The sequence below is a fragment of the Ranitomeya imitator genome, chromosome 10 (assembly GCF_032444005.1).
Source record: "Ranitomeya imitator isolate aRanImi1 chromosome 10, aRanImi1.pri, whole genome shotgun sequence".
Taxonomy (NCBI): Eukaryota; Metazoa; Chordata; class Amphibia; order Anura; family Dendrobatidae; genus Ranitomeya; species Ranitomeya imitator.
This window is the reverse complement of record NC_091291.1, coordinates 117,654,432-117,680,904: the sequence shown is the minus strand read 5'-3', so window position 1 is coordinate 117,680,904 and position 26,473 is coordinate 117,654,432. Positions and strand designations below refer to the sequence as shown.

At 44.7% G+C, this 26,473-nt stretch overlaps 1 protein-coding gene across 1 annotated transcript in view; it reads right to left on the bottom strand.

Annotated features, from left to right (window-relative positions):
- Positions 1-26,473, bottom strand: part of TMEM88B (transmembrane protein 88B) — a 104,763-nt gene that overhangs the window by 76,870 nt on the left and 1,420 nt on the right. The gene's annotated exons all lie outside the window — the stretch shown is intronic.

Below are 26,473 nucleotides of genomic sequence, written 5' to 3'. Positions count from 1 at the left end.
GACCCATACCGCCTGCTCACTATCAATGTGCAAAAGATATGCTGAGGGAGATGAAACAGGCCGGGGTAATAAGAGACAGCTGTAGCCCCTGGGCGGCCCCTCTAGTGATTGTCAAAAAGAAGGACGGAACCATGAGAATGTGTGTAGACTACCGGCGGATTAATAACATCACCCATAAAGACGCCTACCCCTTGCCTAGGATAGAAGAGTCCTTGACTGCTTTGAAATCTGCTAATTATTTTTCCACCTTAGACTTAACAAGCGGGTATTGGCAAGTCCCTGTGGCTGAGATAGATAAGGAAAAGACGGCATTCACCACACCAATGGGTCTATGTGAATTTAATCGCATGCCGTTCGGACTCTGCAACGCATCCGGTACCTTCCAGCGGCTGATGGAATGCTGCCTCGGACACAAGAACTTCGAGACCGTCCTCCTGTACCTAGATGATGTGATCGTCTACTCAAAGACTTACGAACAACACTTAATAGACCTGGCAGAAGTGTTCGAAGCCTTATCCAGGTATGGCATGAAAGTCAAGCCATCCAAATGTCACCTTCTCAAGCCAAAGGTACAGTACCTGGGACACATCGTGAGTTCGGATGGAGTAGCACCAGATCCCGAGAAAATAAGCGCCATAAGGGATTGGCCAAGACCTACCAGCGCAAAAGAAGTGAGACAATTCCTGGGATTGGTGGGTTACTATCGCAGATTTATAAAAGGATTTACCAAGTTGGCAGCACCCTTGCAAGACACCTTGGTAGGGCAGACGAAGAAACCTTCAAACCGAAACCCTCCTGTTCAGTGGAACGACGAAAGGGAAGACTCCTTTGAACAACTAAAGAAGGCACTAACCGGAGAAGAGGTTCTGGCATACCCAGATTACCATCAACCTTTCATTCTCTACACCGATGCCAGTAATGTGGGACTAGGAGCGGTGCTGTCACAAAAGCAAGAAGGTCGGGAGAAAGTAATCGCCTTTGCAAGTAGAAAGCTCCGGCCTACTGAAAGAAATTCAGAAAATTACAGCTCCTTCAAATTGGAACTACTGGCAGTAGTTTGGGCTGTGACTGAACGTTTCAAACACTATCTGGCCGCTGCAGAATTTATTGTCTATACTGACAACAATCCGTTGACCCACCTGGACACAGCCAAATTAGGTGCGTTAGAACAGCGATGGATAGCCCGGTTATCTAATTACAACTTCATAATCAAGTATCGAGCAGGTCGCAAGAATGGAAATGCCGATGCCCTATCCCGGATGCCACACTTGAGAGATGTAGAAGAGGAAACGGGGGAGCTTGAAGAAATTGAATTACCAGCCTTCCATCATCCCAAGGCAAAACATCATCAGTCAAGTACCTATCAGCAACAACAAGAGGTGAATTTTAATCCGTTAGCACACCATAGATGGGCTGACACCCAAGACAGCAATCCGGCTGTGAAGTTGGTGAAGGAACTGCTGACTGAGCAAAGTGCATATCCCGATGGGGATGCCCCAGAAGAGACGCATCAACTCTGGAAAGAGAGAGGCAAAATGTTCCTGTATCAAGGGAAGCTCTGTAGAAGGTACACCAATCCGAAAACACATGAATTGGTTTGGCAAATTATCGTGCCTAAACAAGATGTCAAGATGGTCCTCGAAGCTTACCATAATGGTGCTGGTCACTTCGGTTGGAAAAAGTTAGAAGTACTTCTAAGAGAAAGATTTTATTGGGTCGGGATGAGAAAATCAATCGAACAGTGGTGCAGAAATTGTGGCCCGTGTAACCTCAGAAGAAACGATCAAAAGAACCAAAGAGCACCACTGCAGCCCATAATCACCAAACAACCACTTGAACTTGTAGCCATGGACCATGTGAAGTTGACACCAAGCCGGTCTGGCTATGTCTATGCCTTGACAATCGTGGACCATTATTCACGCTTCTTGGTAGTAGTACCCGTAAAAGATCTGACAGCAAAAACAGCAGCCAAAGCGTTCCAAACGTACTTTTGTAGACCCCATGGATATCCGGAACAGGTTCTCACCGACCAAGGTACAGCCTTTGAATCAGAGATCTTCAGAGAATTCTGTAATATGTATGGTTGCAAAAAGATCCGGACGACGGCTTATCATCCACAAACAAACGGCTTATGCGAGAAGATGAACCATATTGTAATAGACCTACTAAAGACTTTACCTGAGACAGAAAGGAATCAATGGCCAGAGAAATTGCCTGACTTGGTGGATCTGTATAATCATGTCCCGGTGAGCTCCACCAATTGCACCCCAGCTTACCTTATGCGTGCAAGACCCGGCCAATTACCAATCGATCTAGAAATGGGAATTCTGAAACCAGACGCAGAAGTCCAAGACTCCAATTGGGATATCATACGGCAAAAGCAGTATCGCCAAGTGCAAGATAGTGTGGAAAGAAGCCTTCAGCAAACTAGAGAAAGACAAGAGCGAACTTTCAACCAGAATGCTCTAGCGACCCCATTAAGACCGGGTGACCAAGTGCTCAAGAGAAATCGTCGAACCAATAAACTAGACAATCAGTGGCAAGCCGTACCCTACACAGTTTTACCAACAAGAATGGATAATCCTAAAATGTGTCTCATTAGCAAAAACGGGGGCTTATCATCTGTACTAGTGTCAAGAGACAATCTTAAATTATGTCCGGAAGCATTGAAAGAGACAGAAGTTGTCCAGCCAGAACCAGAAGTTATTCAACCCATGCAGGTCCAACCAGTAAAGGAAAAAGAAGAGGAAATGTATCACACCTGTATAGGAGACTTTCCCAAAACCCTACTAACATACCATGGTGCAGTAGTGGTTCCCATGGTGGCCTTTTACCCAACACCGAACCCAATACCAGAAGTCCCAAGACAGGAAGAGGCTGACCCCGTACTACAGGAGATTCCAGGCCAGGAAGAACAGATTCCTGATCAGAGTGATCCCATTCACGGTGGACTTGCCAACTCCATAGTCGTGGAATTATCTTTAGCAGAGCGGGCAGATACTACATCCGCAGTAGACAGTAGTACACCACATGAAGAGACACCGCTATTACGTAGATCACAGCGTAGTACCCAGGGTCAATTACCGGCCAGGTATGCAGATTACCAACTATAAAGCTCATAATGTGAATTGTATATATGTTATGCCGTATATAGTTAAACAGAAAATGTAGTATAGTCATTGTTATCAGTCTGCAACGTTTAAGCCCAGTGCCTACAGAGACTTGTCTGTATGAACTTATTGCATATTCTTGAACTTTTTATCAGCCCGGAGGCACTAAATCAAAGCTCCGGAAAGACTGCTTTTTGAACTTTGCTTTTTGCTCTTTTTGAACTTTCTGTAGACTTTATATTGGTAACTCCGTTGGAAAAATGGAACTAAATTCTTGGACACAAAGTGCAGTGCCTTTCCTAGTACCTTCAAGGATAGAACTGTATTAATGGACGCTATTTGAAGTGACTTTTTACAGAACTCTATTTTTGTTTCCTTGAGTGGTTTTTGTAACTTTTCATTTTTAAGACTCTGTACATATTAATTGTTATTTCAAAATGTTATCGTCCCACAGTCCCGGAGTACTGTTCTTAACTAAGGGGGAATGTGGCACCCCTAGAGGTATTTGCCACAAAAATAGTTACTGACACTAAATACAGGTACTAAGATAGCAAAACTGCACTACCACCTCCGGCCAGAAGGGGGAGCTCCAGAGACTCCCCTTGATCCATTCTGGTCTGAGAGAAAAACTGGCAGTTGGGCTAAGGAGCTGAAAGTGAGAGGTCATACAACTGAATTTCTAACAGTCCTATGACGGTTTCCAGGCCCAAATCACCGGCCTGAGGAGAAAAGGGACGGAGAAAAAGGACATTGTGAGAACCGGGTAGCATTAATCACTACCCAGAACAGGCGCAAAGACGGATACCGGATCCGTGGCTGTATTCATTATATATAATACAGCAACCGGAAAAACGTGAGGTGATATCAGCTTCACTAGGGCCGGACGCAGCAACAGACACAGAGTTCAGCGGTACTCCTGGAGGGGGTAAGCCGATAAAAGGACTCGGGTTGCCCGTCGAACCAGGACCCGGAGGGGACAGATTGGGCCGGCAGCCAGTTCACATACAGCAGCAGGGCCACACAGAAATTGCGTACAATAAGAGGCGAAGACCCCGGCAGGGTCAAAGTAACTCAGAGTTCCCATACAGACTCCGGTGACAGGACTGGTTGTAAATCCTTTTATGTTAAAGTAAACTGGTTAAACGTTTCAGTGCCTCAGACTTTCATTTGGACAATAGCTATCTATCCAGGATCAGGATCATCACCGCTGGGAGAACCTGTTGCTGATCAAGTAAGTGCCTGTTCCCTCACGATACCCCTTACACTGTGCATTGCCTGAGGCCACAGCACCGGGTCAAGCCAACCGTGACATCTCCCTCAAGAGACAGACCCCATTGGTCCGGTGCTGGGTACCCCAGTCTCCTGGGCGTCACATTAGCAATAACTAATGCGAGGAGTTACATACAATCTCTTGTATGACATCCCATGTTCTTATAGACCTTGCAGGAATGACGATTGCAGCTCTGCGCTGTTAAGGTTTACAATAGCTTCTAGATCAGCTACATGTGTGGTAAATGCCTGTAGCAGCGCCATTCAGACCATCGAAGGTCAGTGACAGCACGAATGACGCTGGAAGGAATGAATTCATAGTGAGGGGAGGGCGTCTGTTCAGTTCATTGCACATTGAGACTTAAACATGACGACAGCAGATAACAAGCGAAAGAGTCGTGAGGCTCAGTGTCCTCGGTGAAGAACATGCATGAAGGAAAATGAGTCCAAATGAATGCAAATAAGGTAAATACTTGACAAGAGAAAATGGATAAGTAGGTGAGAATCTGCGAGCAAGGATCGCATTTATTATCCTTAACGTTTAATGGCATAGCATCCTGTCCTTAAAGCTGGGTCGTGAAAATTTGCTAACGACATTCAGGGATGTAGAATTGGTATAAACATGGAAGAGATCTTCTGAGGAGCCCTGGTGAGTGACTTGGGGGCCAAACTGTGCACCCTAAGTACTTTATTCGTAACACCATAAACAATATCACCACGGAGTACCTATATAATACGGCCATACAGTGCTGAACTAAATATAGCAATATAATGTGCCCACATAACACCAGAGTAAAATTATCAGAAAATGACAGTGTACCCAAGTAATACCGAGCCATTATAAAATATGTTAATAATAACCTGTAAAGGCCATGCAGCTACATCGCAGAAATAAAACAACTATCAAGTGTCCATATACTAGTAATATACAAAGCCACCATAATAACTGTTGTATATTGTAGCCAAAATTAAAAGGTATGGACACTATTGGTATAGGGGAAAAAATTATTTTTAACTAAAGAAAAATATGCAACAAATTTCAGTCTTCGACCTTTATTTCTTCACTCACTTTCGGACCCCTTGGTGTGCAATTTTCAGACAGTTACAAGTTCCAGCTTTTTCTCCTTTGGGAGTGTCTCTCCCAGTAATACATGCTGGATGTGAAGCCTGTGTATCACCAAACTCTTGCTATCTTCATTGCTCATATATCAGCACAGCTTCTATCCTGCACTTATTTCCTCTTCGCGTCCTCTCCTCCTTATCTGTTTTCTCTATCCTCCCTGTGATACTTTCTCCCTGAGCAGGGGGCTTTTGATCAGCATTTCTTGTTTTGCTTTTTTTTAATTTTCATATCCCTTTAAAAGGTGTTGTCTAGGCTTGGGGCTCATGTCTGCAGTCGATCTATGTGACTGTAAACTCGTGAACCCTCACAGCGTGCACAGTGTGCACTGTCAGGAGTCTCGGCTGCCACAGACGATCTGCATATGTCTGGCCACATTCCGACAAGACAATTCATTTGTGTTGAGTGAGGCCGCGCACGTCTACTCGACATGTGACTGTAAGTATGCAAATCACATGGTTGTGGGCACACGCCCTCCTGCTCTTCAATCCTGACAGTGCGATCTGTGCACGATGTGAGGATTCACAGATCTACATTGAGTGAGACAGCAGTGAGGCATATAATGCCTGATGTGACAGATCCCATTGTGGATATTCTTTTTGGTGTAACATTAACTGACCCCACAATTTGTCTCCCTGCCTCGGTGTTTGAGAGATTCCCAATTTATGTTACATATCAAAATTAAAAACCCGCGGAGCATTTAACAAGCATAGCGGTGCTATTACAACCGGTTTACGAGCGATGCATGGGCGCGCTGCCAGGTCCTAAGTCACTTCATATCCCTCCTTTATGATTTAATAAATGACCATTTCCAGGTGACTTCATTAGATATTTTCTTTTTTTTTGAAGCTACAAACTATAAAGTTGTCGCCTGTGTGAGGAGACTTTATGGTGAGCTCAGCTGGCTTTACTGAAGTGTATCATCACTGACCAGTTAAAGTGTATTTCCAGTGAGAAATTAAAATGTTGCAGGGCTGCTAGATCCTCACCCACAGGAATAGATGAGATTTTTTACGCTCCAGAACCATAATTCTCTAGTAAGATGTCATTGACCACCATGTTACAAATAGGCTAGGCTTGTAGCACGGTCACAGTCACTTTTTCTACTAACCCCTTCTCTTTCGATCGCTCGAATCGGTGCTGATGCTGCTGTGATCACAGGTCTTTATCAACTCTCTACAGACACATAAATAACTTTGAATTATTAATATGAATTTATCGTTTTAAAATTTCCAGTTACCATTAAACAGAATTTGCCACTGGCTTCTTAATACTCTATCTGAAAGTGGCATGATATAGGGGCAGAGACCCTGATTCCAGTGATGTATCACTTAATTTACTGGGTGCAGCAGTACAGTTTTCTCTGCTGCAGATCTAGCAGAGCTAGACGCCACTGATTGGCATCTTTCTGTGTACACTGTGCATAGGCAGAAAGCTGCCAATCAGTGGTGGGGGTGGGGTTACACAGAGCATCAGGACTAGATGGCACAAGACACCTAGTCCTGTAGTGCTAATCTCCTGCTGATAAAACACTGATTTTATTGAAACAGCCTAGCAAGTGACACATCGTTGGAATCGGGTTCTCTGCCTCTATATCATGCTGCTCTCAGATTACATAGCAAAAATCTGCTGACGGATTCCCTTTAAGGTCTTTTGGATTTGTAATGCAATGTATGTTGGTATGATTTTGCCTCTATTCGACTATTAGTTTATCATTAATATTATTTATTTACCTTTTCTCTTTGGATAACAACCACTCAAATAAACAACTTAAAATGTAATTCTAAGATTTCCCGGGAGGCCTTTTGTCTGATCGTTATTATATATGTTCTGTTGCAAATGTCTGACGTTTCTATTGTTATTAATACAGATTTGTTTCTACTTTTCTAAGCAATGAGAACAATAATCTCTAATTATTGTAATAACACAAATTGCAGGGAGCAAACAAACCTCTCCAAATAAACCTCTTGATACTTTCAATGTTCTGTACTACCTTGGTTATTCATCATAAACATCTTAATAAACTACAGGCAGCATAAACAACCCAATTAATTCACCCATCAAGCACTCGGAAACACCCATCAAGAAGCGAGTCTGCAAGTAACAACCTTAGTCATATTAACATTATTCTTTATCATTTAAATGTTCTCTTTTTTTTATAAATATAGTTGTGCTCAAAAGTTTACATACCCCTGTAGAATGTTTGCTTTCTTGGCCTTTTTTTAAGAGAATATGAATGATTGTAGATTGTGAGCCCTCGCGGGCAGGGTCCTCATTCCTCCTGTACCAGTTATGACTTGTATTGTTTAAGATTATTGTACTTGTTTTCATTATGTATACCCCTCCTCACATGTAAAGCGCCATGGAATAAATGGCGCTATAACAATAAATAATAATAAATAAATAAATAACACCAAAACTTTTTCTCCACTCATGGTCAGTGGTTGGGTGAAGCCATTGATTGTCAAACTACTGTGTTTTCTCTTTCTAAATCATAATGACAACCCAAAACATCCAAATGACCCTGATCAAAAGTTCACATACCCTGGTGATTTTGGCCTGATAACATGCTCAGAAGTTGACACAAATGGGTTTGAATGGCTACTAATGGTAACATCCTCACCTGTGACCTGTTTGCTTATAATCAGTGTGTGTGTGTGCATAAAAGCTGAGTGAGTTTCTGGGATCCAGACAGACTCTTGCATCTTTCAACCAGCCACTGACGTTTCTGGATTGTGAGTCATGGGGAAAGCAAAATAATTGTCAATGGATCTACGGGAAAAGGTAGTTGAGCTGTATAAAACAGGAAAGGGATACAAAAAGATATCCAAGGAATTGATAATGCCAGTCAGCAGCGTTCAAACTGTGATTAACAAATGGAAAATCAGGGGCTCTGTAAAAACAAAACCACGGTCAGGTAGACCAACAAAAATTTCATCCACAAGTGCCAGGAAAATTGTTCGGGATGCACAGAAAAACCCACAAATAACATCAGCTGAAACACAGGACTCTCTGAAAACTAGTGGTGTGTCTGTTTCAAGATACACAGTAAAGAGGAACTTGAAGAAAAATGGGCTGCATGGTAAAAGAAGAAAGCCATTACTGCACAAATGCCACAAAGTATCTCGCCTACAATACACAAAACAGCACAGAGACAAGCCTCAAAACCTTTGGAGCAAGGTGATGAGACCAAAATTGAACTTTTTTGGCCACAACCATAAACTTTATATTTGGAGAAAGGTCAACAAGGCCTATGATGAAAGGAACACCATTCCTACTGTAAAGCATGGAGGTGGATCGCTGATGTTTTGGGGATGTGTGAGCTACGAAGCTGCAGGAAACTTGGTCAAAGTTGAAGGAAAGATGAATGCAGCACGTTATCAGTGAATACTGGAGGCAAATTTGCACTTATCAGCCCCGAAGATGCACATGGGACGTACATGGACTTTCCAACATGACAACGATCCAAAACACAAGGCCAAGTCAACCTGTCATTGGCTACAGCAGAACAAAGTGAACATTTTACACGAGCCAAAAGGCCACAATACAATAGAACGGTCTTCAGACATTGCGATTGATCTAGGTGTTAGAGACACAATCGATTTGTCTTTTCATTAAACAGGATTAGGTAACGGGATTCATTCTCCTTGACCCCGCAGGGACTGGATTTGGACTGACATCCTGCAGCTTGACCTCTTATGATTTTGCTTTGACCTTAATTGGCAAAAAATTGTTATTTTAAAGAAATCCAATGGGATTATTCATGAACTTTTTCACAACAGGAAAACCACCACAAATTGACATTAAAAGGGATTTAAGGCAGTGAATGCGGCCATTGTAAATGACCATTGTAAATGATGGACTTTTGTGTAGTCACTGGTGATGAACGAACGTGCACGCACCTTATACGCCCACGCTTGCTCATCACTAGTAGTCAACGAACCGCGCACAATTTGGCTTTTACAGTCCTAAAAGACCACATATGTTCAGTCCCAACAGGCGCAAAGGATGAACGGTTTTGGTTCTGGGATAGTTCTATCCAAGAAAGTATAAGAATGAATGATCTTTCAAGTAAGAAGAGATCTTTTGTGCAACCACTTGAAGGAAATATCAAGCATCGGTCCAACGATCGTTCATTGTTACATTTCACCTGGTGAACAATCACTTAAAGTGTAACCATCATTTTAATTTTTATATTTCATAAATCAATAGTACACATGAAAATAAGAAACTTTGTAACATACCTTATCAGAGAGATCGGCTTTTTTTTCTACTCCTGGACTGATCATTCATTTTCAAAATTCTCAATTCAGGGGTAAAATCTGTATTCAGTGAAGACAGATTGTTACATTAGTGAGACAGGAGATGACAGTTAGTGCTGATAAGATTCTATGTAGAAGGGAAGAGGGGAGCAAAAGGTAGATGTCACGATTCCCCTGACCGCTGTCAACAATGGGTCAGGATTCACACCGTGACCGTCACCCCTACGTCACGGATTGAGGTGACTTTAGGCCAACAGACGGCTATCACATGTGCAGGGGGGCTTATCTTAGTTATCCCTCCACTCCACGATGTGATGAAAAAACCACACACAAGGCTATTGACCTCTTGCTTACAGCAGGGGCTTATTCTAGGTATCCCACTGCTTTTCTATATACCACGAACTGCAGGGATTTATGTATATCCCGCTTACAGTTCCACTTAACACTTGCAGCTCTCTGGCGCCCCCTTTCTTTCAGGTCAGATTAGGTACTGCACCCTGGGTAATTAGTCGCCAGGAAGGCTGCCTGCTATGTACTGGCTATTGGGCACGCTGCAGCGACGCGGTAAACTACTCCCACTCAGGCAGGAACAATAATTATCAAATCCGCAGTTGCTTCAGCATAATCCAACAGTCAGCGCACTTTCGCTGCCACCAGCTTCGATTAAACGGGTCCGAAGCTAACCCAACTCAACAGTAACAGTAGCGTTTTCCCTTCAGAAGACTTAGGGTACGGTTTTTAGAGCATGGAGAAGAACTAACATATAATAGTATATCCCATTAAAAATTAGGCAGTGCGTTATCAAAAAATATTTTTATAAAGAAGTTACAAATGAGACAATTGCAAATATGTACATGGGTAGTTATAACATAAAGGGAATAAATGAGAAAAGCAACACTCACATGTTTAAAGCATGACAGGCATCCAGGCTAGTGGAGTTTTTCCATATGTCCCAGCTCATTTGGACGTGCTGCTGGCTTCAGAAGACAAGCAGTCCAGCAGGAGACATCAGCAGAAGAGACAGCTGGGGAGCCTGCCACAAACTTAATACCTTAAGGCTTTGACATCACAGAAGGGCTGGCTTATCCAGACCCTCCTCTCTCTACATTCTGCCTAAACTTTAAACTATTCTCTCTAATTTCTATAACTTCACTACAAAACACGTCATAGTTCTAACAAACCCATCAATCATCTCGGGTTAACGTGAGCATTCTAATGAGATCAAATACGTCCTATCTGGGATCTGGGATACATCTGGGATACATATTTACAGAGAAAACCCTACTTCTTTACCAGATGGAGTTAGAAGCCCGAGATTCATGGGATGTGTAGATACACCGAGTGAGACTAAGAATATATATTTTCATGTTCCTAGCTTAAATCGTTTGCCTAATATCTAACAAAAACTAAACAAAGAATCTTTCATGGATTCTTGAAGTTTCTACTTCCCTTATAGCTGAACAAGAGCTTACACAGGAAATGCTAGTCGTAAATTCCATTCGGCAATAAAATCGCTCTTCCCCCATACTCTCAGAGAAGGAAAGCCAGGAATTTGCAGCTCAAACTGTGCTCCAAGAAGGGGACTCAGCCCACGCAGGCTAGCAAGGGAACTACTTATGATATTTCATACCATATCGTGACACCTCCCCCTTTTGGTGTGCGCTAGGGAGGCAGTACCCCACGGTATGCCTTCATGGGCACCTCAGTAGGTTCACCCTGGCGGGAGAGTCCATCTGCATTCCCATGCTCTTTGCCCGTTTTGTGTTCAATGGTGAAGTCAAACTGCTGAAGGGCAAGGCTCCAGCGTAGCAACCTGCCATTGGTTCCACACATGGCGTTTAGCCAGCGCAGAGGGTTGTGGTCGGTCACCACAGTGAAGGGGCGGCCGTACAAGTAGGGCTGCAAGCGCTGCAGGGCCCAGACTATGGCCAGGCACTCCTTCTCGATGGTGGAGTAGGCCACTTCCCTCGGCAAAAGCTTCCGGCTCAGGTATAACACGGGGTGCTCTTGGTCCTCCGAGTCAACCTGGCTGAGCACAGCACCAAGGCCAAACTCGCTGGCGTCGGTCTGCACCAAGTACGGTCGACTGCTGTCGACTGCTTTCAACACAGGGGCATTGCACAGTGCGGTTTTCAACGCCTGGAAGGCCCCCTCACAGCCATCTGTCCAGTTGACGATGTGGGGTAGCTTCTTCCTGGTGAGGTCCGTCAAAGGTTTTGCCAGGCTACTATAGTGCTGCACGAAGCGCCTATAGTACCCTGCAGTGCCCAAGAAGGACATCACCTGTTTCTTGGTCACGGGAGTGGGCCAGTTCACGATCACTCCCACTTTGTCAGGCTCTGGCTTTAGGGTGTTCCCGCCTACCCGGTGCCCCAGGTAGTGAACCTCCCTCATGCCCATCTGACACTTTCCCAGCTTGATAGTCAGTCCTGCTTGGTGAATTCGCCTGAGCACCTCCTCGAGATGCTGCAGGTGTTCCTCCCAGGAGGAACTGAAGATGGCAATGTCATCCAAGTACGCCACGGCGTACGTCTCCAGTCCCTGAAGCAGGAGGTTGACCATCCGCTGGAAAGTGGCAGGGGCATTCTTCATGCCGAAGGGCATGACCGTGGACTCGTACAGTCCAAAGGATGTGATAAAGGCGGACTTCTCCTGTGCCTCAGGGCTCAGGGGAATCTGCCAGTATCCTCGACTCAGATCCATTATTGTTAGGTATTTTGCGCCAGCTAACTTCTCAAGCAGCTCCTCGATGCGCGGCATGGGGTGCGCGTCAGAGGCTGTGATGGCGTTGAGCCCCCTGTAGTCCACGCAGAACCGGGTGGTCCGGTCCTTCTTTGGCACGAGAACTACAGGTGAGGCCCACGCACTCTTTGACCGTCGAATCACCCCCAGCTGTAACATCTCATCAATCCCTTGGCGCATAATCTGCTGCACCTGGTCAGAGATTCGATAGGGTGTTCGCCGTAGTGGGGCGTGATTCCCGGTGTCCACCTTGTGGACTGCTAACTCAGTCCTCCCAGGTCGGTTGGAGAACACGACCCGGAAAGGTTCCAGTGTGGTTTGCAACTGCACCCGCTGGGGTTCAGTTAACGAGGCGCTTACCTCCACATCCTCGATGGACCCATTGGCCTTGGCTTGGGCCAGCAAGTCCAGGAGGGTGTCTTCCTCACCGTCTTCGGGCAAGCTGCAGACCGGTAGGACGAAAGGTTCACGTTCGTGATGAGCCTTCATCATGTTGACGTGAAAGGCCTTTCGCCTACCCCGAGCGTGGTCAAGCGTGACCACGTAAGTGACCGGGTTGAGCTGTTGGTGGACGACGTACGGGCCCTCCCAGGCGGCCTGAAGCTTATCCGTTGGTACGGGGACCAGCACCCACACCTTTTGACCCACGTGGTAGGTCCGCTCCCGGGCGTTCTGGTCGTACCAGTGCTTCTGATCAGCCTGAGCCTGCGTCATGTTGTCATGCACCAACTGCGTCAAGGTCTGCATCTTGTCACGGAAGCGCATGACATACTCCACTATGGACACTTCAGAAGGGTTCAGCTCCTCTTCCCAGGATTCTCTTACCAACCCAAGGGGTCCCCGGACTCGCCTGCCATACAGGAGCGCGAAGGGGGAGAACCCCGTCGAGGCCTGCGGAACCTCTCGGTAAGCGAACAGCAGGTGTGGGAGGTACCGCTCCCAGTCGCGCCCTTGGGTCTCAACCAGCATGCGTAGCATCTGTTTGAGGGTACCATTGAAGCGTTCACACAGGCCATTGGTCTGTGGGTGATACGCACTCGATACCAGGTGCTTCACCTGCATTCTCTTACAGAGAGCCTCCATTAGGCGAGACATAAATTGGGTCCCTTGATCAGTAAGCATTTCCCTGGGAAACCCTACACGTGAAAAGATGGCCAACAGGGCATCCGCCACCTTATCTGCCCTAGTTGACGACAGAGCTACTGCCTCTGGGTACCGGGTAGCATAGTCTACCACAGTAAGGATGTATTGCTTTCCAGAGCTGCTGGGGACGGCCAGCGGGCCCACAATGTCCACCGCGATCCTCTGGAAAGGCTCCTCTATCACTGGCAAAGGGATCAGGGGAGCCTTAATAGCAGGTCCCGCCTTCCCCACTCTTTGACAAGTGATACAGGAGCGGCAGTAGTTTGACACATCTGTCCCCATCTTAGGCCAATAGAAGTGTTGAGACAGCCGGGCCTTAGTTTTGCTGATCCCCAAGTGTCCAGCTAGCGGGATCTCATGGGCAATCCGCAACAACTCACCCCGGAATTGCTGCGGGACAACCAGCTGTCTTTCCCTCAACCACTCCTTTTGTGATTCTCCGGGTACTGTCTCCCGGTACAACCTACCTTGTTCCCAGAACACCTTCTCCTTATCAGCCTCGGAGAAGTGCGTCCCGGCGAGTTGTCTCAAACTCTCTAGGCTCGCATCTGTGTGCAGAGCGGCCTGAAACTCCTGGCTAGGGGAAGCCAAAAGCGACGTCAGGGTCCCTTCCCCACGGGAACCCTCTTGGACCGGCTCTGGGTCCACCTCTGGTTCAGTCACAGTAATGACTGAGGAGGGTCCGGAAGGCAGACAGTTATCTGCGTTCCGGGCACTCTGACTGCGGGTTACAGCAGCTACGTAGGCTGTCTCCCCGGGGGTTTCTATAGACCCATCAGCCGGCGCTGCTATGGGCTCTACCTCCCCATCCACCCCCAACACTTCAGGGGCAGTGCTACTTATGGGCCAGTTACCTTCCTCGGTGGCACTGGTCACTTTCATGGCATCACCTTCCTCACGGTTCCCATGCATCTCCCCATTTCCTGTAGCACCGACACTTGCCCCTGTTAGGGGTTCCTCAGCCGTCTCACTCCGCAGAGCGACGTGGCTGGGCACGCCTGTACCTATGGACACATTAACCTTCACAGAAAAATCATTATCAGGTTCAGCTGGCACAGGTACAACATTTTCACCATCAATCCTAGGGAAAAAATGGTTATTAGATGCATCATTACAAGATAAAGCATGGTCAGGTAACACATGCGATTTCCCATCATCATCATCATCATCAGGGTTAACTTTACCCTTATTAGTAGATTGGGGAGGGGTGTCAGGGACGTAGTATGCAACCATCCTCCCCAAATCAGTCCCCAACAAAACATCAGTGGGCAAATTATCAGACAGCCCCACTTCCTTCACCCCGCTCCCGGCACCCCAATCAATAAAAACCCGGGCCATCGGTAAGGGACAGCTGATGCCCCCAATCCCAGTGACAGTTAGGGTTTTCCCCGGAATGATTTCTTCAGGGGCCGCCAGTTCGGGTCGGATGAGGGTTCGTTCAGCCCCGGTGTCCTTGAGGCCTGTAGCAACATGGCCTCCCACAGTGACGTGCTGTACGTTGTCACACACCCTCCCAACCACACCACCCACCAAAAGAACTGCTGCATTAGGCCCTGGGGCCTTGGCTGGGGTGTTCTTCTGCTTGGTTGGGCAGGAGAGACTGATATGACCAGTCTGATGGCAGGTGTAACACGTGCGAGGTCCGGTGGTCGGTCTGGTGCTGTTGGCCACGGGGACAGGACCTCTGGGGTGCTGGCTGGCAGGGGTACTGGCGTTGGTTGCAGGCTTACCCCCTCTCCAGCTGGTGGTGACTGGCTTCCGCACTTCCGATCTACGGTTGGCCTCATAGGCATCGGCAATCTGCGCTGCTTTCGTCACGTCTTTGGGTTCTCTGTCCATCACGAACTGTCGCACCTCAGCTGGGCAAAGATGAAAGAACTGGTCTTTGATCATCAGGTCTCGCAGCTGTGCAAAGGTGGTCACTGACAGTCCTTGGGTCCACTGGTCAAAGTGGGTCCCCAGTCCATGCACCACATCACTGTAACTGTCGTGTGGGCCACGTTGGAGGGTCCGGAACTTTCTACGGTACACCTCGGGTGTAAGCTGGTACTTGGCTATCAAAGCCTTTTTAATGGCCTCATAGTCACCATCTTGTTCTTGAGGGAGGGCAGCAAACGCCTCCAGAGCTTTACCTCTCAGCCCTGGTGTCAGGTATCGGGTCCATTCATCTGTAGGCAGCTGGTACTGCCTGCAGGCTTTCTCAAAGGCCCGCAGAAAAGTGTCCAAGTCCCCGTCCTTCTCCATAACAGGGAAGTGATCGGGCCGGGGCTTAGGTATCTGAGCGCTGCTGGGCTCACGTCTCTGGGCGGTGGAGGGCATCCCCCCCTGCCGGAGCATCTCCAGTTCATGAGCTCGCTGGGCTTGGCGCTCGGCTCTCTCAGCCTCCCGCTCGGCTCGCTGGGCCTCTCGCTCGGCTCGGGCCTCCTGCCGATACTGCTGAATCAGCCGTAGGCGTCCCTCATAGTCATCAGTGGGGAGTTCTTCCAAGGCCGCCTGCAGGTGGGGGTCCAATTCGCCCGGATTGCTAACAGGGCCAGCATTCAGTGGTTGGACCTCTGCTGCAGCACCATGTTCGCTGGTGCTGGCTTCTGCGGCCTCTGCGCTCTGAGAGCGGTCTCGAGCGGCTTCCCATTGCACCAGATCTGCGACCAGTTGGGCTTTGTTTTTGCTTGCAAAGTCAATGTGCTGTGTCTTGCATAAGGCAACAAGGGTGTCTCTGGTCTGCTGCTCATAAAAGGTTTCTCCCAGCACAACCATGGTTGCCAAATAAAAGATAGGATAGAAAAACGAAGAGAAAGGGAAGGGATAATTACCAGTACGCAATTGTCTCACAACTAAAAAGCACTGAGTTCGTTCTCCAAACTTATTTGCGCAGAGTCCTCGCAAGAACTTTCTGCAAGTTTTTAGTGAGAGGAATGATTACTCAAACCAAATCACTAATGCTCTAAGATATCCCACCGCCTTGCCACCAATTGTCACGATTCCCCTGACCGCTGTCACCAATGGGTCAGGATTCACACCGTGACCGTCACCCCTACGTCACGGATTGAGGTGACTTTAGGCCAACAGACGGCTATCACATGTGCAGGGGGGCTTATCTTAGTTATCCCTCCACTCCACGATGTGATGAAAAAACCACACACAAGGCTATTGACCTCTTGCTTACAGCAGGGGCTTATTCTAGGTATCCCACTGCTTTTCTATATACCACGAACTGCAGGGATTTATGTATATCCCGCTTACAGTTCCACTTAACACTTGCAGCTCTCTGGCGCCCCCTTTCTTTCAGGTCAGATTAGGTACTGCACCCTGGGTAATTAGTCGCCAGGAAGGCTGCCTGCTATGTACTGGCTATTGGGCACGCTGCAGCGACGCGGTAAACTACTCCCACTCAGGCAGGAACAATAATTATCAAACCCGCAGTTGCTTCAGCATAATCCAACAGTCAGCGCACTTTCGCTGCCACCAGCTTCGATTAAACGGGTCCGAAGCTAACCCAACTCAACAGTAACAGTAGCGTTTTCCCTTCAGAAGACTTAGGGTACGGTTTTTAGAGCATGGAGAAGAACTAACATATAATAGTATATCCCATTAAAAATTAGGCAGTGCGTTATCAAAAAATATTTTTATAAAGAAGTTACAAATGAGACAATTGCAAATATGTACATGGGTAATTATAACATAAAGGGAATAAATGAGAAAAGCAACACTCACATGTTTAAAGCATGACAGGCATCCAGGCTAGTGGAGTTTTTCCATATGTCCCAGCTCATTTGGACGTGCTGCTGGCTTCAGAAGACAAGCAGTCCAGCAGGAGACATCAGCAGAAGAGACAGCTGGGGAGCCTGCCACAAACTTAATACCTTAAGGCTTTGACATCACAGAAGGGCTGGCTTATCCAGACCCTCCTCTCTCTACATTCTGCCTAAACTTTAAACTATTCTCTCTAATTTCTATAACTTCACTACAAAACACGTCATAGTTCTAACAAACCCATCAATCATCTCGGGTTAACGTGAGCATTCTAATGAGATCAAATACGTCCTATCTGGGATACATATTTACAGAGAAAACCCTACTTCTTTACCAGATGGAGTTAGAAGCCCGAGATTCATGGGATGTGTAGATACACCGAGTGAGACTAAGAATATATATTTTCATGTTCCTAGCTTAAATCGTTTGCCTAATATCTAACAAAAACTAAACAAAGAATCTTTCATGGATTCTTGAAGTTTCTACTTCCCTTATAGCTGAACAAGAGTTTACACAGGAAATGCTAGTCGTAAATTCCATTCGGCAATAAAACCGCTCTTCCCCCATACTCTCAGAGAAGGAAAGCCAGGAATTTGCAGCTCAAACTGTGCTCCAAGAAGGGGGCTCAGCCCACGCAGGCTAGCGAGGGAACTACTTATGATATTTCATACCATATCGTGACAGTAGAGCTCCTCCAATTCTTGTCTACATAGAATCTTATCAGCACTAACTGTCATCTCCTATCTCACTAATGTAATAATCTGTCTTCACTGAATACAGATTTTATCCATGAGTTGAGAATGGAGGAGAAAGCAGCAGATTTCTTTGATAAGATATATTACAAAGTTGCTTATTATCATGTACACAATTCATTTTTTTAACATAAAAATTTAAACATTTACTTGTTAAGAAAAAATCATCCATTTTCATCATCCTTAGTTGACGTAAATTACATAGATATCTTCAGGGCCTATTTACTTAAATACATGTGTTTTGGGATAAAAATCTACTTTGCACTCTATTGTTTCCGTGTTGTGTTGCTGAATGAGTTATTTAAGAATCCAACAGAGACATCGAGTTTGTAACTTTTTTTTATCTTTCTTTTTATGAGTTTTGTTACGCTTATTTTTTACTACATCAAAGTTGCGCTGACCTTTGTGGTCGTTAAATCAGCAAAGAGGAGCTCAGAAAAAGATAGATAAATAAGTGATAAGCGAGTCAACAGAATCTGAGTTCACTGATGGATTCTCAGTTAACTCATTCAGCAGCCATCAATGTACAGGTAAAGGATAAGCAGTACAAAATAAATCCAATTTGCAAAGATGAGTAGTTGCATTTAAGTTTATAAAGTCCTGAAAAGTTATCCTGTAAGTTTACTAAATCAGGTTTAGTGCACAGTGGGGAAAATGTAGGGTACCTAAACTCTTCCTGATTCCCCCATACGCTTGCACTTTTTTCTCTGACAATACAAAATGGAATTGGAAATTGAATGGGTCCAACCCTTTCTGTTCCCCAGCAAACTATATGTTAGGGGAGAGTCAGTAGGAGCTCATGCACTTAGGATGGGCAGACAGTGTGTGCACCAACACTTGGTGCAATTTGCTTAGTAAATCTCCATTGTTTATGCGCCAAACTTTGGACACAATGTTACATGTAGAAAAAAAAATAGTTAAAAATAACTTTGTAAAAACCCATCAGAGCAAAATGGGATGAGAGCAGGAGCTGTCCAGCAATTCAGCAACTGGAAGCCATGATGTCTCTCATATACAGCTCACATTGACATAAGGGATTCCTCTTTTCCTGTCTCTAGGCAGCATATGTTTAGAAGCAGCAGCAGTATGAAGCACATTATACAGCAGTATTGAGCAGGGTAGCAGTGAATCCAGCACTTAGGTGAGATAAAAAATGTACAAAAAATCAGCAGCACCATCTGCTGCTTTCTCGGCAGCATATGTTTAGAAGCAGCAACAGTATAGGGAACATTATACAGTTGTACTGAGCAGTATAGTAGTGAATCCAGCACTGAGGTGAGATAAAACACTTAAAAAAAAAAACAGCACCATCTGCTTCTGTTTCTTTAGGCAGCATATATTTAGAATCAGCAGCAGTGTGGAGCATATTAAACAGCAGTACTGAGCAATGTAGCAGCGAACCCAGAGTTGAGGTGAGATAAAACACTTAGAAAAAAGCAGCAGTAGCATCTGCTTCTGTATCTTTTGACATTATATGTTTAGAAGCGGCAGTAGTATGAAGCACATTATACAGAAGTACTGAGTAGTGTAGCAGTGAATGCAGCGCTGATGTGAGATAAAACACTTACAAAAAAGCAGCACCATTTGCTTTTGTGTCTCTATGCATCAAATATTTAGAAGCAGCAGCGGTATGGAACACATTATACAACTTTACTGAGCAATGTAGCTTTGAATCCAGCACTCAGGTGAGATAAAACACAAAAACAAAAGTAGCAGCATCATCTGCTTCTGTGTCTTTAGGCAACATATCTTCAGAAGCAGCAACAGAAGGCAACACATTATTAATCAGTTCTAAGCAGTGTGGCTGTGAATCTAGCATCATTTGCTTCTGTGTCTCTAGACATTATATGTTTAGAAGCAGCAACAGTATGAAGCACATTAAACAGAAGTACTGAGTAGCATAGCGGTGAATCCAGCGCTGATGTGACATAAAACACTTGCAAAAAAGCAGCAACACCATCTGCTTCTGTCTCTCTAGTCAGTATATGTTCAAAAGTAGCATCAGTATGCAGCACATTATACAACAATACTGAGCAGTGTAGCTGTGAGTCCAACATCAAGGTGAGATAAACCACAACAGCAGCAGCACCATCTCCTTCAATATCTCTCAATATACTCCTACTCCTCCGTACGCCTTGGGCTTTATTACGTAGAAAGAATCGGATTTCTCTGATAACCTATAGAACAAATTTTATTTTATAATCTTGTACTGATCATTTATGTATTTGAGAAGTTATATTTATTTTACGGCTATTCAAATAATATGATATACAGAGGCAGCAATAAATAAAAGCATGAACAGAGAAAACTGCACTCGAATGCTAAATACCTAAACCGCAATCATGCGGCACCTGCTCCTTGCATTTATGCCTTCACGTGTGACAATTGTGGTTGTCGCAGTGTCGCTGTCCATTGATTTACTGCCAGTAGCATCATACACTGAAATCAGTGAAACTGACGAGGAATATCATCCATATTCAGACAAGCTAGAGGAAAAACTATTTAAAGGAACAGCTCATCTTTCCTGCAGTTGATGTACACTAACTGTGCTCCGGGGACAAGACCTAAATCATACAGCCTTAAAGGAGAAGGCGCCATGGGGGGAGGAAAAAAGCAAGATAAATTATTGAATACCTATCTGATCCTGACCGTAATCCAGGCTCTGCGGTACAATTTGCTCCTTTCTAACCAGTAGCCATGACTGCTACTGCTGGGATCATTCTAAAATATGCCATAAATTCCTGATTAATCCAGTTCTGACTGCTTGGACCCCCATCAATCCTCTGGATAAGGGGCTTCAGAATTAAAGAGGACCTGATGAGTGTCCTGACATGACTATTTTAGCAACTGTTAAAAGGAATCTGTCAGCAGGTTCTTGCTATGTAATCTGAGGACAGCATGAGGTAGTGACTGAGACACTGATTTCAGGGATGTGTCACTTATTAGGCTGTGTGCTGTTGTTTCAATACAACGAAAGTTTTATCACCAGGAGATTATCACTGCCTGGACTAGAGGTCACGTGAGCCCTGGTCTGACCACGCCCCCTCCTGTGATAAGCAGCTTACTGTCAATAGACTGTGCATAGAAAATGGTGGTGTGGGCAGGGTTAGGTTTATTAACTCTGCTATGGCTAAAATTGGCTGCTATGGCTCCGATTGTGTCACAACTGCTGCACTCAGTAAAATAAGTGATACATCATTGGAATCAGGGTCTCTTTTCCTATATTATGCTGCTCTCAGATGATGTAACAAAACATGCTGACAGATTCCCTTTGGCATTCCTTATGAGACGACTATTCCGTAGTATCTTTACTTAGAAATGTGAATTTGTCTGTTCCTGTTATTCCTGCTGCAAATGTAAAATAAATTGACAATTTGGAGTTGCAGTTCCTCTGGCCAATATGCTGTGTCACTGTATATTATGACATTGTTAGCATTAAAGGGAACCTGTCACCTGAATTTGGCGGGACCAGTTTTGGGTCATATGGGCGGAGTTTTCAGGTGTTTGATTCACCCTTTCCTTACCCGCTGGCTGCATGCTGGCCGAAATATTGGATTGAAGTTCATTCTCTGTCCTCCGTAGTACACGCCTGCGCAAAGCAAGATTACCTTGCACAGGCGTGTACTACGGAGGATAGAGAATGAACTTCAATCCAATATTGCGGCCAGCATGCAGCCAGCGGGTAAGGAAAGGGTGAATCAAACACCTGAAAACTCCGCCCATATGACCCAAAACTGGTCCCGCCAAATTCAGGTGACAGGTTCCCTTTAATCAGTGTTATATGTAAGGATGTGACATGTTAACAAAGAAAATGGTCGCAGTCAGATGTTAATATATTTATACTTTTCCCGGAGGACTATAAGATTGACTTGACGATGTATAAGAGAAAAGAGTAATGCCAGTACTCAGTGAATCCGACACGTCAGGAGACTTGACAGGTCCTTTTTCAGCACTGGATCCACTTCCCCGCTCTCGTATACCTGCCATGTATGGAACTATGCTTTTTCTGTATTCACTAAAATGGGGCTGTGCTACAGTTCCCATTACACTTAATAAAGCACCACTGTGCATGAAAAAAAGCCCAAAATGTGTCTGTTCCTTCATTTTTTCTAGATCAGCAGAGATCCCAAATGTAGAACACTGTTGTGAATTCTGCTTTTGGGCTCCCTCCGGTGGTTGTAGATGGTAATGCAGTTGTGCCTGGACTGCAGGATTGGACAGGTGTATCTGCTAATTGCAAAGCTGACTGGGGTATTTAGCTTTGCAGGACTCATTAGTCCCTGCCAGTTGTCAATGTTCTATTGCCAGTAATGGTTCTCTGCCTGGCCTCTCCTGCCTGCTGCCATATCAGCTAAAGATAAGTGTCTGATTCTTTTTCTTAGGCACACAGGCTGTGTGTCTATTTTTCAGTGCTGTTCATAGTTTCTATTTTGTTCCAGCTTTGACTGTCCTGTTGTTTTCTCAGTCGGGTTGGATTCGCTGGAGTTGCAGATATACTCTCCACACCTTTAGTTAGGTGGTGGAGTTTTTTGTATTTTTCTGCTGTGGACATTTTGTAGATTTTGTGCTGACTGCTCAGTATCCTGTACTATACTTTCCTATCTAGGTAGAAGTGGCCTCCTTTGCTAAATCTGTTTTCCGCCTGCGTGTGTCTTTTCCTCTCCTACTCACCGTCATTATTTGTGGGGGGCTGCCTATACTTTGGGGGTCTACTCTGAGGCAAGTCAGTTTTCCTATTTTCCATCTTTAGGGATATTTAGTCCTCCGGCTGTGTCGAGGTGTCTAGGTCTTGATAGGCACACCCCACGGCTACTTCTAGTGTCTGTGATAAGTTCAGGGTTAGCAGTCTGTATAGTTACCACTACTCCAGCGAAGGTCTTTTCATGTTGTTCCAAGGCCGCCTGATCATAACAGGACACCCACAGATCAGAATGGGATGGCGCCTCCGAACAAAAACTTGGTATGGTAGACATTGCCCGTTTAACCCTAACCCTAACCCTTAAGGCTCATGTAGACATTCGTGTAAAGCAGTCCAGAACATGATGGCTTCACATATTTCTATGAGGCTCTGACGCTCAGGTCAGGAGGTCTGCGGCCATTCCCTACATTGTGGTCCGAGATCAGACTGATCAACACGAACGTGTACATGAGCCTTAAGGGTTAGGGTTAGGGTTAAGCGGGCTACTTCTACCATACCAAGGTTTTGCGGACATCTGAATGCGACCTTATTAGAACCTTTTTATGTTCATATTACGGACCTGAGGACACAAAAAAACTAATCCATATAATTTGTGTTCAGTTATCTTATAATATTAACCCCTTACCGGCATCGGACGTACTATACCGTCCGATGCCGGCTCCCCTGCTTTGATGCAGGGCTCCGCGGTGAGCCTGCACCAAAGCCGGGACATGTCAGCTGTTTTGAACAGCTGACATGTGCCCGTAATAGGCGCGGGCAGAATCGCGATCTGCCCGCACCTATTAACTAGTTAAATGCCGCTGTCAAACGCAGACAGCGGCATTTAACTACCGCTTCCGGCCGGGCGGCCGGAAATGACGTCATCGCCGACCCCCGTCACATGATCGGGGGTCGGCGATGCTTGTATATTGTAACCATAGAGGTCCTTGAGACCTCTATGGTTACTGATTGCCCGTCGCTGTGAGCGCCACCCTGTGGTCGGCGCTCACAGCACACGTGCAATTCTGCTACATAGCAGCGATCAGCAGATCGCTGCTATGTAGCAGAGCCGATCGTGCTATGCCTGCTTCTAGCCTCTCATGGAGGCTATTGAAGCATGGCAAAAGTAAAAAAAAAAAAGTTTAAAAAAATGTGAAAAAAATAAAAAAAACATAAAAGTTTAAATCACCCCCCTTTCGCCCCAATCAAAATAAATCAATAAAAAAAAATCAAATCTACGCATATTTGGTATCGCCGCGCTCAGAATCGCCCGATCTATCAAATAAAAAAAAGTATTAACCTGATCGCTAAACAGCGTAGCGGGAAAAAAACTCGAAACGCCAGAATTACGTTTTTTTGGTCGCCGCGACATTGCATTAAAATGCAATAACGGGCGATCAAAAGAACGTATCTGCACCGAAATGCTATCATTAAAAACGTCATCTCGGCACGCAAAAAATAAGCCCTCAACCGACCCCAGATGATGAAAAATGGAGACGCTACGAGTATCGGAAAATGGCGCATTTTTTTTTTTTTTTAGCAAAGTTTGGAATTTTTTTTCACCACTTAGATAAAAAATAACCTAGTCATGTTTGGTGTCTATGAACTCGTAATGACCTGGAGAATCATAATGGCAGGTCAGTTTTAGCATTTAGTGAACCTAGCAAAAAAGCCAAACAAAAAACCAATGTGGGATTGCACTTTTTTTGCAATTTCACCGCACTTGGAATTTTTTTCCCGTTTTCTAGTACACGACATGCTAAAACCAATGATGTCGTTCAAAAGTACAACTCGTCCCGCAAAAAATAAGCCCTCACATGGCCAAATTGACGGAAAAATAAAAAAGTTATGGCTCTGGGAAGGAGGGGAGCGAAAAACGAACACGGAAAAACGAAAAATCCCCCGGTCATGAAGGGGTTAAAGCAAGTATATAGTCATTGGTGACATTAGGTTAATAAGCCAAATCCTTCAAAAAGTATCAAATTAATTTTTTATTCTTTTGATTCGCATTTATAGCAAAGTCCTGATTTCCTGGGTCCTTAAAAGGGTTTTCTTTAAGTCACTATCTTAAAAATCCTCCAAAAAATTGAATAAAAAAAATTCACCAGCTTAAAAATAAAAAAAATAAAAAAAAGGGAGGGGGAGAAGGGACAACTGTGACATCACCTTTTGTGATTGGTGGATCCTGTTTTATCAGCTGTGTCTAGAGTTGTTACCTATCATTGTAATACTGCCTCTGATGATAAGGAAACTGCTGAAAACTCTTCCTGGAAGGACAGAAAATTAGAATTTCAGGCTATGTGCACATGATGCAGATTTTTTGCGTTTTTTTGCGCGTTTGTTCGCGATATAAACGCTATAAAAACGCATAAAAAACGCATGCATATGCATCCTATCATTTACAAGGCATTCCGCAATTTTTGTGCACATGTTGCATTTTTTTCCGCAAAAAAAAACGCATTCCGGAAAAAGAAGCAACATGTTCATTATTTTTTTGGATTTTATGCGGATTTCCCATTAGATTAGAATCTGGGAAAAACCGCAAAAAAATCCGCATAAAATCCGCAAAAAAACGCCAAAAAACCGCGAAAAAAAAACCGCGAAAAATCCGCATGCAGAATTCCTGCGGAAAACCTCAGATTTATCTCAGGAAACTTCTACATGCATTCCGGACATGTGCACATACCCTAAAAAAGCCACAGTGGCAAGGGTAAGTATTAATTTTGTTTGTTGTTGTTTTTTTTAAATAAAGATTGTGATCTAGAAAAATAAATAAAAATGCCAAAAAACGTTTTAAAATTACATGGTATACAAAAAAGTAATTCAAAACGGGATTTTATTTTTTGATGATAGCTTACCTTTAAGGATGTAAAGCAAATAGAATAAGCAAAAAAAAGCCTTATTTACCAGTGCACCTAGTGTTCGCTGTGTGCGATATGAAGGAAGCCCTATTCACCGCCTGTAAGGGATCAGCTATCAATCAGGGTTTGACCATATATATATATATATATATATACATATATATACATTTATATATATATATATATATATAAAGCGTATTCATAATTTCGGGTAACTTTTCAGAAGAAGCTGTCATGCATTTGTACATGAGAAATAATACTATTTCTGGTCATTAAATGACTCGTATCCTGCATTTTTCACCCTCTGTAGATTCTTCCTCTAATTATCAGTTGTCTCTGAGCTGGTGCATAGAGACTGTCTGCTATGATGTCTCCCATAAACAGTACACCCAGTGGGATTCCAACTCTCCTGTCTCTAATTGGCATATGTTCAGAAGCAGCAGCAGCACTATGGAGACAATTATACAGCAGTACTCAGCAGTGTAGCTGTGAATCCATCCAGCACTAGGTTGAGAATAAATGCTTTTACTAGTAAACATTTACTACAAAGAGGCGACACAGACTTTGTGTCTATCTGCACCCCTCTTTCTTTCACTATGCTCCAACCACTTCCCCTATCAATAAGCAGTTTTTAATCTGATCCCTCAGATGTAATCAGATCCCTCAGCAGTTGTAATCTGATCCCTCAGTGAGCTGTCAGTCTCTTTTGCTTTCACCAAGATTAGTTTTAGCAGTTTTTCAGAGTGAATATCGTGTTCACAAGACAAGTGCGGGAGAAGGGGC